Source organism: Stomoxys calcitrans, chromosome 4, assembly GCF_963082655.1.
Source record: "Stomoxys calcitrans chromosome 4, idStoCalc2.1, whole genome shotgun sequence".
NCBI lineage: Eukaryota > Metazoa > Arthropoda > Insecta > Diptera > Muscidae > Stomoxys > Stomoxys calcitrans.
The window spans coordinates 123,169,858-123,183,709 of NC_081555.1; the positions used below are offsets into that span (position 1 = coordinate 123,169,858).

Sequence of the window (13,852 nt, forward strand, 5' to 3'; positions counted from 1 at the left end):
CATCGGACTATATCCTCATATAAGCCAATCTCCTGAATTGATTTCTTCAGCCTCTAGAGGGCACAATTCTTATCCGATTTGGTTGAAATTTTGCAAACCGTTTTTTTATTTGATTTTTGTAAAGTATGGTCTCAATCGGTCCATAACCGTTTATAGCCCTCATATAAACCGATCTTCCGATTGTACATCTTCAGCTCCTTGAGATTGCAATTCCTATTCGATTTGGGTGAATTTTTGCATAATTTCTTCTACGACTTCCAACTCCCGTATAACCCGACCTCCTGGTTTTAATTCCGAAGCGTCTAGAGGGCCCAATTATAATTTGATTTGACTGAAATTTTGCATAATGATTTATCTTACAACCTCCAATATCCATGCCAATTATCACCTGAATCCGTGTCTATTGCTCCTGTATAACTTTACTTCTTAAGAAGTAAGCAGGACACCGTTCGGACTCTGCTATACAAAAAGGTCCCTTATCATTGAGATCAAACTTGAACCGGAAAGCATTCATTGATGTATAAAAAATTTGCCCCCTCTCGGTTCCTGGTGGTAATTTTCTTCCTTTGCTTAATTTTCTCATTAGGGGAGGGCTGGCACCTCAAACATTTCGACTCAAATATGGATATCAATACAACTTCCAACAGATGCACAGAATCATGTGTACCACGGAAGTAGTGTAAATGTCGCGGAAACAAAGTCTGTCATTACACAAAAACTCATGCATTGGGAAAAAGTACAGCTAATAGACAGGGTTGTCGAGCGTGGTTAATGTGATAATTGTATCATAGAGGCGTTTTCGCAATAAATGCGATTCAAATACAACAAACCCAAACGGCTCTTGAAGCCATCACACCTAATATGGTTGGGAAATCTTCTAACCAAAAACGAAACGCGTCCCATAGCAACACACACCATAAAAGTTGTGTGTGTTGCTATCTCTGGCTTTCCTTTTCCATTTGCAAAGAAAATCTCCTCAATTTCTCATTGAGCTCGTCTCGAAAAAGAAACAAACAGAAAAAATTTTCGTGATATTTTTTTCTTTGTACATTTTTGTTTCATTCGCCAAAATAACAAGTTTGTAAACCAAAATAATGTTTATATGTTTATTTGTTTTTCGGAGCGGAGCGAATTTTAAGATTGAAAATCGCTCCGTTGGAACGGAGCGGGGTTCGGGGTTCAAAAAATTTGCTCCCGCTCCACTCCTGCTCTGGCAAAAATAGACCTACCCCAATGCATCACATTTCCTGTACGACAGTAATATCGGTCTTGCACTTTTCCAATACATCCGCCAGTACTGTACAGTACTGCACCTTCTCTGTAAGAAGCATTTCAGGTGCAGATTCGCAAATCATGTTCTTTAGAGGTTTTATGGGGGTAATACGTGTACTCTGGATAGTTTTTTTAGTTAGTATAAGGGTTGAAAGAAAATTGCGTCCTCTTTAGAACTCGAAAATTAATAGACTTTTTTTTACCACAGAATCATTATATACAACTAACGATATTTTTTTTGAAGATTTTGTCCTTAAATTATAAAAAAAACCAAAGCAAACTTTATCCATCTGAGAATGTAGTAAGTTTCCGATACAGCAACCCTCTTTACGATGGAATCGCTGTTGAGTGAAACATATGGTGAGGTATATGACCCAATGAACATTGAAAATTCAAAGATAATTTTAAAAGCCATTTAAGATAAGACCCAAAAGCATTTCGATCACTTGCAAGCATTCTTTTTATTTGGTTTTCCTTGGGTGTATACCAAACTCTGGCCAAAAGCTTTCCCCATTTTTTTTCACATAATCACCGCATGTTTCCCACTTGCTTTTTATTGTGTACTCCTCCTTACAGCGGTTATGGTTCAACAATTTCTGTCGACCGCGTAATGAAATAAAAAATAAAAAAATGGTGTTCACATTTTTATGGTCAAAAGCGTAAAAGCGGCATTGCTGCAATGTGGGAAGTGCTTAAAAATAAACTTCAAAAGGCAAAAAATAAAATATAGTATTTGTATTTCAGTTGTTAATTGAACTTGGCTGTTTTATGAATTTCTGGTTTTTTGTTTGTGCTCCACCGTTTAAGTTTTGGACTACCTAAGAAAAATAAATAAAAATTCGAATAGACTCTACCAAAGAGCATTTGCGCGTGTAACTTTTTTTGTTTGTTTAAGTTGCTCATATGAAGTTCGAATTTTTTAGTTTGGCGGCATTAGAAATTCAACACTGAGTTAATACTCAGTGGCGGCGTGTGGGCAGTAGTACCAAAGTGGCGCGAGCACCACGCTAAAGTGATCATAAATAGTCGAAAGATTGTACAAAATGTTCCAGTCGACAGATACACTACCGTTTTCCCATTGAAGAAACCAGAAACGAATTGGCGTTAATAGCAGAGTTGCCGTGTCAAAATCATATGAAGCCTGCAGCCAAGTAATTGATACAGATGGCTATGTTTCAAACAAGAAACTAGCCAAACTTCAAAAGGTAATTCCGTTCGTATTGTGAGTAGAAACGATTGGATTTCAACATGATTGGCTATGATAATCCATCATAGTATGGTGTTCAGTCAAGTCCAGTTGGGCAATAGACAACTCCATCAAAGCGAATTTGGCAAAATGTGGATGTCTGATTCATTTAGGTATTTGTAGATAGACACATATTCCCATGCATACAGCATGAAATTTTTAACAGAAAAACTTTTTTCATCTTCACATCTTCATGCCTAGTATTCCTTCGGAACTAGAATAATAGATTTTTAAGAGTATCTGTGATACAGTAATCCATTAACAATTAAAAACGTATGGCAGGGCCGTACTTTGGATACACATACATTGAGTTGCCCAAAAAGTAATTGCGGATTTTTCATATAGTCGGCGTTGACAAATTTTTTCACAGCTTGTGACTCTGTTATTGCATTCTTTCTTCTGTCAGTTATCAGCTGTTACTTTTAGCCCCTACTTAAATCGGGAGATCGGTATATATGACAGCTATATCCAAGTATAGACCTATAAGGACCATATAGTGCACGGATGTCGAAGAGTCATTTATGAGCGCCAGAACTTAAATCGGGAGATCGGTTTATATGGGCCTATATCAAGATATAGTCCAAGCTTTTTACACAACAAGGAAAACGGAATACGCACCGGATATAAAAATGCTTGGTGGCTATGAATTAGTGCAGTCTAATCAAAGTTGTAGCTTAGTGACAAGAGACCTCCTTTTTTATGACATGTTTACCATTGAAGAAAATTGTTTCTGATGGTCTCGGATATTTTACAGGTTTGCCTGCTTGTGAAAGGGTAGAACGCGAAGGGAAGAGTCACAGAAAATTACAATCGCAAAAATGGCTTACTATCGTTTAGATGTTCAAAATTGAAAGTGTTCCTTCAAGGGCTAAAAATTTTATAAATAAGATCGGCAGACAGTGTTTGCTGATATCAGCAAAACTATGATTCAGGGCGTATTGTATTCGTTCACAAATCAAACACTCTTATTTTGGACTCCTACATTGTCCCGTTCGCCCGATATATCCTGTCGGGTGGTCAGCCCCCAGATACGTGATCCCTTATATTAGTAGCAGATATTTTACGTTCAAAGACCTTTCATTTGAGACCCATTTTATACAATTGGTCATGTCGGCTTGGGAGGTTTTGCGTTGAGACAATGCCCCAGATTGCTTAATTCCACATTTGCCAATTTGGATTTTTGGAATTACCATAAGTATGGAAATATAATTTATCCTAAATCAGTATACCCGTTTCTCATGAACATTTCATTAAGGAACAGGGAATACTTTTCTTAAATCAATTAGTGCAATCCTATTAAGTTTTAAGCTCAATGATAAGGGGCCTCCTTTTTTTGTGTCGAGTCCAAACGGCGTACCGGGTAGCGACACCACTTGGTAGAGAAGTTTTATCATGACAGGATATCTCACAAATGTAGCCAGGGGAGTAAGGGAATAACCACCGCTGAAATTTTTTTGTACCCTACACTACTACTGTGGTAAAGAGTATTATAACTTAGTGCATTTGTCTGTAACACGCAGTAGGAAGTGAGATAGACCCATTTATAAGTATAACGATCGACTCAGAATCAATTTCTGATTCGGTTTAGCTATGTCCGTCCGTCAATGTTAGCTTGTATACAAAGTACAGGTCGCAATTTTCGTCCGATGATCTTAAAATTTGGTAGAGGCATGTTTTTCGGTCTAGAGACGAAGCCTTTTGAAATTGGAAATAATCGGTTCATATTTAGATATAGCTCCCATATATATGTTCATCCGATTTGCAGTAATAATGCAATAAAATAGTCATTTGTTGACCGATTCTTTTGAAATTTGGCAGGAAGGATTTTCTTATAATGGGTTACCTATAATGAGTCAAATAATTAATTTATATGAAGCTAAAGAATAACCAAAAATTAAGCAATAATCCAAGGGAAAATTTGAGAACGAAAAGAATTCTGTAAAATCTGGAAGTAATTAGAAAATTCTCAATAAATCAATAATTTTTTTTATTCCTTTTATGATTTTGGGAATTATTTTTGATTTTTTTTATTTAAGAATATTAATTAATTAAATTGTCTATATCATCTACACTTGTTACAGTAATGACATTAATTTTCCGTACTTTTTTATCATCTTTCCCAAAAAATTAGGCTTTTAGTACCACGGTAACTTTCCCTGTTCTAGAAACCTCTTCAATAATTTTGGGCCAATATGGAACAAATATAGATTAAGGGATTTCGAAATTCGCAAGCCCTCTTGGACCCTTCCCAGGCTTGCTTTCTGGACATTTAGTATGTTTGCGGGTATGCCATTATTTCAAAGCAATTAGTATTGTAAAATCAAATCTATTATTTTCCACACTTCGGTATGTTTAGAGGTATGTCATTATTTTTAGCACTTCAGTATTTGTACGAAGAATTCATTATTTGTCATCTGGTGGTATGTTTACTCTGAAGCACTTTTCTTGAAGGTCATGCCCATATTAAAGTATTATTGCGGATATATCTACTAGTAAGTGGTTACAGAATCTTGTTTCGGGTTACCTACTGACTTACCCGGTAATATGACTTTTTGCTGGATACAGTCGTCACTGCCCGACTTTTGACTTTACTTTTTGGTTTTATTTTCACGCCGGGATTTGAACCCATGCTTTCGAAGTCATAGGCGGACATGGTAACCATCGGATATATTGAGTTTTTGAAATTTTATGTAATGGGGTGGCTCCGCCCATTCCTTCGGATTTTGAAAAACTATCTATTCTATTTTCACAGGGGAACAAATCTTTGCATTCTGTAAAACATTAAACTTTTATATACAATAAAAATCAGGCAAAGCAGGTGCTTTACGCCCTATGTCATAAATTAGGGAGCGCCTCGGACACCAATTAACAAATTGTTATATCAGTTTTTTACTCCACTTTTGAATACTTTTCACTTGATATTCATATCGGTAAATATGTCCTGCTGGAAGGTTTTGGGGTGGGGAGGCCTCTCAGACATTAAGGAATAAATTTTAATATCAGATTTGTACTCTACTTTTAAATGCCTTTCATTTGATACCCACGGTGAAAGTGTCATATTGGGGGTGGGGGACCTCTCCGACACTTGGGGTGACATTTTTATGCCATGTTCGTACTCTTCTCTTAAATACCTTTCATTTGATACCCACATTGTGCCAATCGGTAAACGTGTCCCTTCGGGTGGATTATGGGAAAACCCCCCACCCCAGGTGGTTTGACCTCAAAATTTTATACCAATGTCGTGTACCATTAGGTGGCATACAAAATTTCCGTACACCCATCTCCGAGATCTGGCTTTTCTGAAATTGGTGGTAAGGGCGAGGGTCCGCCTCCCCTTCGGATATCAAACAATTTTGTATCCTATTTTCACCGAGGTCTCATCTGTGAAAATTTCATGAAAATCGGTTAAGCCTTTTTTGATTCTATACGGAACAAACAAACTAACAAAGAAACAAAGCGCAACAATTTCATTATTATATTTATAACAGATGACTGACATATAGAAGCATCCCCGATATAAACTGGCCTGCCGATTTAGGGTCTTCATCCCATATAAAGCGTATTTTTCACAAGAATTTGCTTGCATTTAAAGCAGTGAGTTATAGGAAGCTCCAAACATTGTTCACGTCGGAAAATATTTTGGGTGTATGTAGCCATCATATAGACCGATCTCCCGATTCTAAATTTCTTCCTGAGAGGACATTGGTGTCAATTCAACGAACATTTCAAATTAATGAATATTAGGAAAATAAATCAATGATATGACTTCTTAAGCCCCTAGAGGGCGCAATTATCCTCTGATTTCGCTGAAATTTTCTCGTTGACTTCTGTTATGACATTGAACTTACGTGCAAACTTTGGTCCAAAGTTTGTGAGCACACATATACTGGCACAATTCGTTTGAAATGTTATGTAAATATCTAACAAATTGACGGAGTTATATAAAAAAACACTAAAAAAAACCCAAGTCAACATTTTGATATTTTAAAACTAAATAATTCATACCTCGTTAACGGTGCACGATGGCATGATACATTATTTATTTTTATACCCTCCACCATTAGATGGGGGGTATACTAATTTCGTCATTCTGATTGTAACTACTCGAAATATTCGTCTGAGACCCCATAAAGTATATATATTCTTGATCGTCGTGAAATTTTATGTCGATCTAGCCATGTCCGTCCGTCTGTCCGTCCGTCCGTCTGTCTGTCGAAAGCACGCTAACTTCCGAAGGAGTAAAGCTAGCCGCTTGAAATTTTGCACAAATACTTCTTATTAGTGTAGGTCGATTGGTATTGTAAATGGGCCAAATCGGTCCATGTTTTGATATAGCTGCCATATAAACCAATCTTGGGTCTTGACTTCTTGAGCCTCTAGAATGCGCAATTCTTATCCGATTGGAATGAAATTTTGCACGAAGTGTTTTGTTATGATATCCAACAACTGTGCCAAGTATGGTTTAAATCGGTCCATAACCTGATATAGCTGTCATATAAACCGATCTTGGGTTTGACTTCTTGAGCCTCTAGAGGACGCAAATCTTATCCGATTTGAATGAATTTTGGCACGTAGTATTTTGTTATGATATCCAAAATCTGTGCCAAGTATGGTTCAAACCGGTCCATAACCTTATATAGCTGTCATATAAACCGATCTTGGGTCTTGACTCCTTGAGCCTCTAGAGGGCGCAAATCTTATCCAATTTGAATGAATTTTGGCACGTAGTATTTTGTTATGATATCCAAAAGCTGTGCCAAATATGGTTCAAATCGGTTCATAACCTGATATAGCTGTCATATAAACAGATCTGGGGACTTGACTTCTTGAGGTTTTAGAGGGCTCAATTTCTATCCGATTTGGCTGAAATTTCGCAAGACGTTTTGTATTGTTGCTTTCAACAACTATGTCAAATAAAGTACAAGTCGGTTCATAACCTGATATAGCTGCCATATAAACCGATCTGGGATCTTGACTTCTTGAGCCTCTAGAGGTCGCAATTATTATCCGATTTGCCTGAAATTTTGTACGACGGATCCTCTCATGACCATTAACATACAGGGTGGCTGATGAATATTGCTACAATGATGAATATTGCTACATTTTTTTTTCGGTGTATGGAATACATTTTTCTTTTATTCATGTTAAATTAAATTATTAAATTAATTATTAAATTATTATTAATTAAATTAATTAATTAATTAATTAAATTAATTATTAAATTATTATTATTAAATAGAAAAAAAGTTATTACATTTTTTTTTGGTAGCGGCTTTCATCAGCCACCCTGTACGTGTTTATTATGGTCTGAATCGGTCTATAGGCCGATACAGCTCCCATATAAATCGATCTCTCTATTTTACTTCTTGAGCCCACAAAGGGCGCAATTCTTATTCGAATTGGCTGACATTTTACACAGGTCTCCAACATATAATTTATTTGTGGTCCAAACCGGACCATATCTTGATATCGCTCTAATAGCAGAGCAAATCTTTTCTTATATCCTTTTTTTGGCCGGAGATGCCGGGAAAAGAACTCGACAAATGCGATCCATGGTGGAGGGTATATAAGATTCGGCCCGGCCGAACTTAGCACGCTTTTACTTGTTTTTTTTTTTTGATCTCGTCAAGCTCTTTCTCTAGAGCCCCAAAATTATGCAATTGGTTCAGTATATCGAAAGTTATGGCCCCCAAAAGGTTGGAGAAGGCAAAAGTGGTCAACTGACACTTTCAAAAAAAAGAATCGGTAGTATGATCGATATAATTTAATGTTTGAAGTTTATTTCATGCAAATGTTGACCGTGGCTGTTTAGTCCAATTTTGGCATATTATTTCCAACATCTCGGCCGGTATCTCACAAATAAATGCTTCAATATTGTCATCCAATGCGTCAATTGAAGCGGGCTTGTCTGTATAGGCATGAACTTTAACATGCAAATGCAAAAATGCAAAATTTTGCCCATGAACCACCGCTTGAAATTTTTTCTGATGGTTTCGCCAGGATTCGAACCCAGGCGTTTAGCGTCATAGGCGGACATGCTAACCTCTGCCCTACGGTGGTCTCCTTTACCATAGTCCCACAAAAACTAGGAGTTAAATCGCACGATCTAGGCGGCCAATTCACCCGTCCCGAACATGAAATAATAAAATGTTCATCCAACTCGCCTCTCAATAAGTCCATTCTTACGCGTGCTATGTAGCATGTGGCACCGTCTTGTTGAAACCACATGTCATGCAAGTAAGCTCGCGCATTTTGGGCAAAAAAAATTGGATGTCATTTCACGATAGCGCTCACCATTCACAGTTACTTTAGATCACCTTTAAAGAAGTACGGTCCAATGATGCCTCCAGCCCATAAACCGCACTAAACTGTGGCTTTTTCGGGATGCATTGGTAGGTCTTGCAATGCTTCTGGCTGATCTTCACTCCAAGATCGACAATTCTAGTTACTTACGTACCAATTGAGCCAAAAATGAGATTCGTCGTAAAATGGAAGTAGCGCGCGATGAACTTTCTTAACAGATCAGGCATTTTGATATTAAAATTCAATATTTGCAAGCATTGTTCTTTTCTAAGACAATTTGAGGTCAAATTATAGACCAAACTGTAGATGTTTGACAGTGAAACAAAACCAGTGTTGCAAAAAACAAAATAGCTAAAAATTCACCATTTATAAGAACAGTACCGTTAATACACTTAAAAAAATATAACAAAAAGCATATGGGTAATAAACAGTGGACTCTTAAAGTGATGTCCTCTGAAGGGGACATGGGTAGTGAAAGGGTTAATAATTAATGCATTTTTGTAAGACTTTTAATATTATTTTTTTCTCTTTCAGGTGAGTTTCGCTATGTTCTGCGTAAAAATCTCCTAATATAATAAATTGAGCGTAAGTACTCTAATCTATATCTTTCCAAAAGAGAAATGTATATATTACATTTTTCATAAAATGAAATTGTTTAATCATTTTTCTTTACATTTCTTAAAAAAAAAAGAAATTTGTATTCTTCAAACATAATTCATAATGATAATTGTCTCTATATTAACATTGCGTCATTTTTAAATTATCTGTAAATTACATCGTCTTCACAACTCCTTTGCTTTTTTGACACAGTTTACTTGTGCCATTGTTTAATTTCCAAATCACTCATGTGTCAAAATGCACAAAAGGCAAGATAATATCTATTGTGATAATTTATTATACGCATATATAATTCCCGCCTTTATTGTGTCATTTACAATATGTTTTACAGTTTGCTATCGTTGGCATCTCTATGGTGCAGAAAAAGAAAAACTATTAAACATTTGCGCCGGCGCATTACTCCTTTATGTTGTTGTTTTTATGCCTGCTCACTCTTAGAAGTACTCAATGTGAAATATTAAACGCGCTTTTAAGTTGCCTGGCTGCGTGTACAATTAATGTCAAAATGTGAGTTTTATTTTTATAATAGACTTCCGCCACACTAAATATGACAAACAGACAGGCCGACAGACAGACTAACAGACACACAGAGACACACAGTCCAACTAAATGACTAGCTGCGATTGCAGTCGGAATGGCTAAATGACTGGCATGTGCACTTAGCTAGATCGTACGTATGGTGCTGAATCGCTCTTCATATTAGCACCTTGGTGCAATTGAATGCCACTCGAAGCAAGTTTTGTGAGTTTTATTTCTTCCTCTTCATTATTCTTTTTAATCTGGAGTAATGATTATTTCAATTTTTATGACTGCAGTGTCAGACACCTAAAGCGGCACAAATAATAAACCATATGGGCGGACATTAAGAGTTCTTTTTATTTTTTTGGTATTAAACACACAAAACTGAAAACTTGTTTTTTTTTTTAATTTTCTATGCGCCTGTTTTTGTCGAAATGCCAGTTTCGATCGTGAAACGCTTTCAATGAAAGAAAAATATATTCGTAATGAAATTACACCTACACCCGTTGGTGGAGTTTGGAAAACCACAGAGATATGGAACTGGTCCGCTGCTGCGGTACTTGATGACTTGGTTGGTTGTTATGATTGTAATCAGCCAACATCTTTTGTTGCTATGCTTTGCCAAGTAAAAGTTGTTGAACTTAACTTTTATGGCTCTGTCAAGTATCTGTCCATCTTTCCGTCGCTCGTTGTAATCTCTACCTACTATGTGGGTTGTAAAGTTTTCTGATTTGTATTCATGATGCCAGTGTTGGCGCACCGTGCTTCTGAGCATTTTATTATGCCGGTATTTTCTTTAATCAGCTTGAATAGTGAAAATAGCCTTTGTCTATTTTTTAACATTTGTTTTAAGTGTTTTTTCTCTCAATAGTAGATGAAATCACACTACTACTTCTTCAGTGAGTTGAGCTCCAATAATTTTCCATTCAATTTCACAAAATCTTATCGTAAAAAATGTTTTACATTTTGTGATAACATTAAAAAAACACACACACACAATTTGCCATATTATTAAAACAAACAAAGGAAATACATTTGATAATTGATTCATAACACTATGTAACAAAGCAAATAATTCTGTTATAGAAATTAAATCATAGACAAGACTCTGAATAAAACTAATTTAAAACTATTAAAAACGTACTAAGTTCGGCCGGGTCTAATCTTGGGAACCCACCACCATGTATTCTGCTAAATATTAACATAAATTATCTTTGTTGTTGTAGCAGTGTGTTGTACACTAAGGCGGATGTCGCTGCTGATGAAGGACATCATCGGATCAACCCGGTGCATACAACTGGCTGCCGTCTGTCCGCTGGGGATTGCAAATGGGCCATATCGGTTCAGATATGGAAATAGCTCACATATAAATCGATCTCCTGATTTGACTTCTTAAGCCCGTGGAAGCTGCAATTCGTATCGCTTAGCTGAAATTTTGCCCGGAGTGTTGTGTTATGATTTCCAACTATTTTAAGGACGGTTCAAATCCTTCAATTACCTGTTATAGCTCCCATATAACCCGATTTCACGATTTTGCATCTTTTGTCCCTGAAAGCCGCAATTTTTATCCGATTTGCCTGAAATTTTGCACATAATGTTCTACTTTGACTTCCAACAACTGTGCCAGGGACGGTTTAAATCTGTGAATAACCCGAAATTGCTCCCATATAAACAGATCTTCTGATTCTACGTCTTGAGCGCATGGAAGCCGCAATTATTATCCGATTTGTATGACTTATTTAATGTTTTCGGCCGCAGGTCAGTTAAAACAAAGTATTTTAGGGTGTTTTTTCAATTCATTTCCGATATTTTGGTTGACTTCGTCTAACCGTTTCCACAGGCTGTTTTTTAACAAAATACAAAACAGAAAACAAGTAAAATAAATCACAATGAAATTAGCCAAAATGTTTAAAGTTTAATTGAGGAGTTACATTCGATGTGCTGCTCGTCGTCTCACTATCGGTTGTCAACTGATTTTCTCTTTCTATGTTTATTGACGACGTGTCGATATACTTTTGCACAACTCTCAACGTCTTTCTTGTAATTTTTTCTCTCGTCCGGAGGAATGTCAATAATGTGCAGCATCTCAAGATTTGGCAGAAATTTTGCACGGACTGCTTCGTTATGACTTCCAATAACCGTGCCAAGTACGACCATATCGGTCAATAACCTCATATAGCTCCCAAATAAACCGATCTCCCGGTTTTGTATCTTGAGCCCCTACTACTAACTAAATTTCCCATGAACAACCCACAACAGGGGATACTTCTCTAATATCAATGAGTGCAGTCCGATTATAGTTTTAAGCTCAACGGATCGTCCTCCAACGGGACCTCATTTTTTTTTTTGCCGAGTCCGAACGGCGACACCATTTGGTAGAGAAGTTTTGACATGGCAGAATGCAAATGTAGCCAGCATTAGTAAGGGGATAATCACCGCTGAATTTTTTGACGTTCACGCCAGAATTTGAACCCAGGCGTTCGGCGTCATATGTTAACCTCTGTGCGACGGGGCTTCCATCTTGAGCCCCTGGAAACCGCAATAGTTATCCGATTTGGCTGAAATTTTGCACTATGTGTTTTGTTATGACTAGCAATAGCTGTCCCAACGACGGTCCATTGATTCATAACTTGATATAACGCCCATATAAACGGAACTCCCGAAGAATCTTCTACGACCCCTAGGTGCTGCAATTTGTGTCTGATTTGGCAGAAATTTGGTACATAAAACACACAGATCTCTTTAAGTAAGTTTGTTTGTGGACATTTTTACTAAATAAATCCATGGTAGTGGGTTTCCAAGATTCGGCCCGACCAAACTTAGCACATTTTTAACTGTTTTAAATCAAATTACCATATTTAACGATTGGGTGCGGTGGCAACATTTCTTAGCAATAAAACCATGTAAAACTTTTGAACAAAAAGTGCTGTCCCTTATCGATGAGCTAAAAATTCTGTCCACCTTCATGTTAAAATTTACATTTTCTCCTATCACGCTGATTGATCGATATATTGGCAGAATAAAGATATCACATCCACAACTTTATACCTTTTATTTGAACGTCATATTGTCGAGATTGGTGTTTTTGTACCTTGACGAAACCTTATAAATTGTCACTTTCCGAGTTTAGCAAGATTTCCAATATACTGACTGCGATTTGCTCAATCAAAACAAGAAAGGAAAAAATGTTGTGTGTGAGTATTTGTCTATATAAATAATTATTTGGAAGCCCATGGGACTGTTTTCTTGTGTACGTACACAATGTGCAATGCGTAATGTGCAATAGTGTGAGTATTTTTGCCCACCACTGGTCTATACGTTCAAATACTCATTCTTTCTCTCTAGTAGGATATACACAAGAGAAAATTATTGATCCGATACACGAATAATTAAATGCGGCTATCGACCAACTTTTGCAATTTAAGAGTTCGTGGTATTACAACAAAAGAAAGGCCCTTTTACCGTAGGCGAAGCTGCTAAAGGGTTTACAATTACGTTCAATAATCCTACGTTTATGGCCAACGTTTGAGTCGCTTAAAATTTTGCACAAATACTTCTTATAGGTGTTGGTCGGTTGGAATTGTAAATGGGCCATATCGGTCCATGTTTTGATATAGCTGCCACATAAACCGATCTTGAATCTTGACTTCTTGAGCCACTACAGGGCGCAATTTTTATCCGATTTGGCTGAAATATTGCACGACGTGTTTGATCATGACTGTGACAAGTATGGTTCAAATCGGTCCATAACCTGATATAGCTGCCATATAAACTGAATCTTGACTTCTTGAGCCACTATAGGACGCAATTCTTATCCGATTTGAATGAAATTTTGCATGAGGTGTTTTGATATCTAACAACGGTGCCAAGTATAATTCAAATCGGTCCATAAAC

The 13,852-nt window shown here is 36.8% G+C and overlaps 1 protein-coding gene across 3 annotated transcripts in view; it reads left to right on the plus strand.

Annotated features, from left to right (window-relative positions):
* LOC106095965 (mucin-2) overlaps positions 1-13,852 on the plus strand; it is a 316,849-nt gene that overhangs the window by 246,913 nt on the left and 56,084 nt on the right. The gene's annotated exons all lie outside the window — the stretch shown is intronic.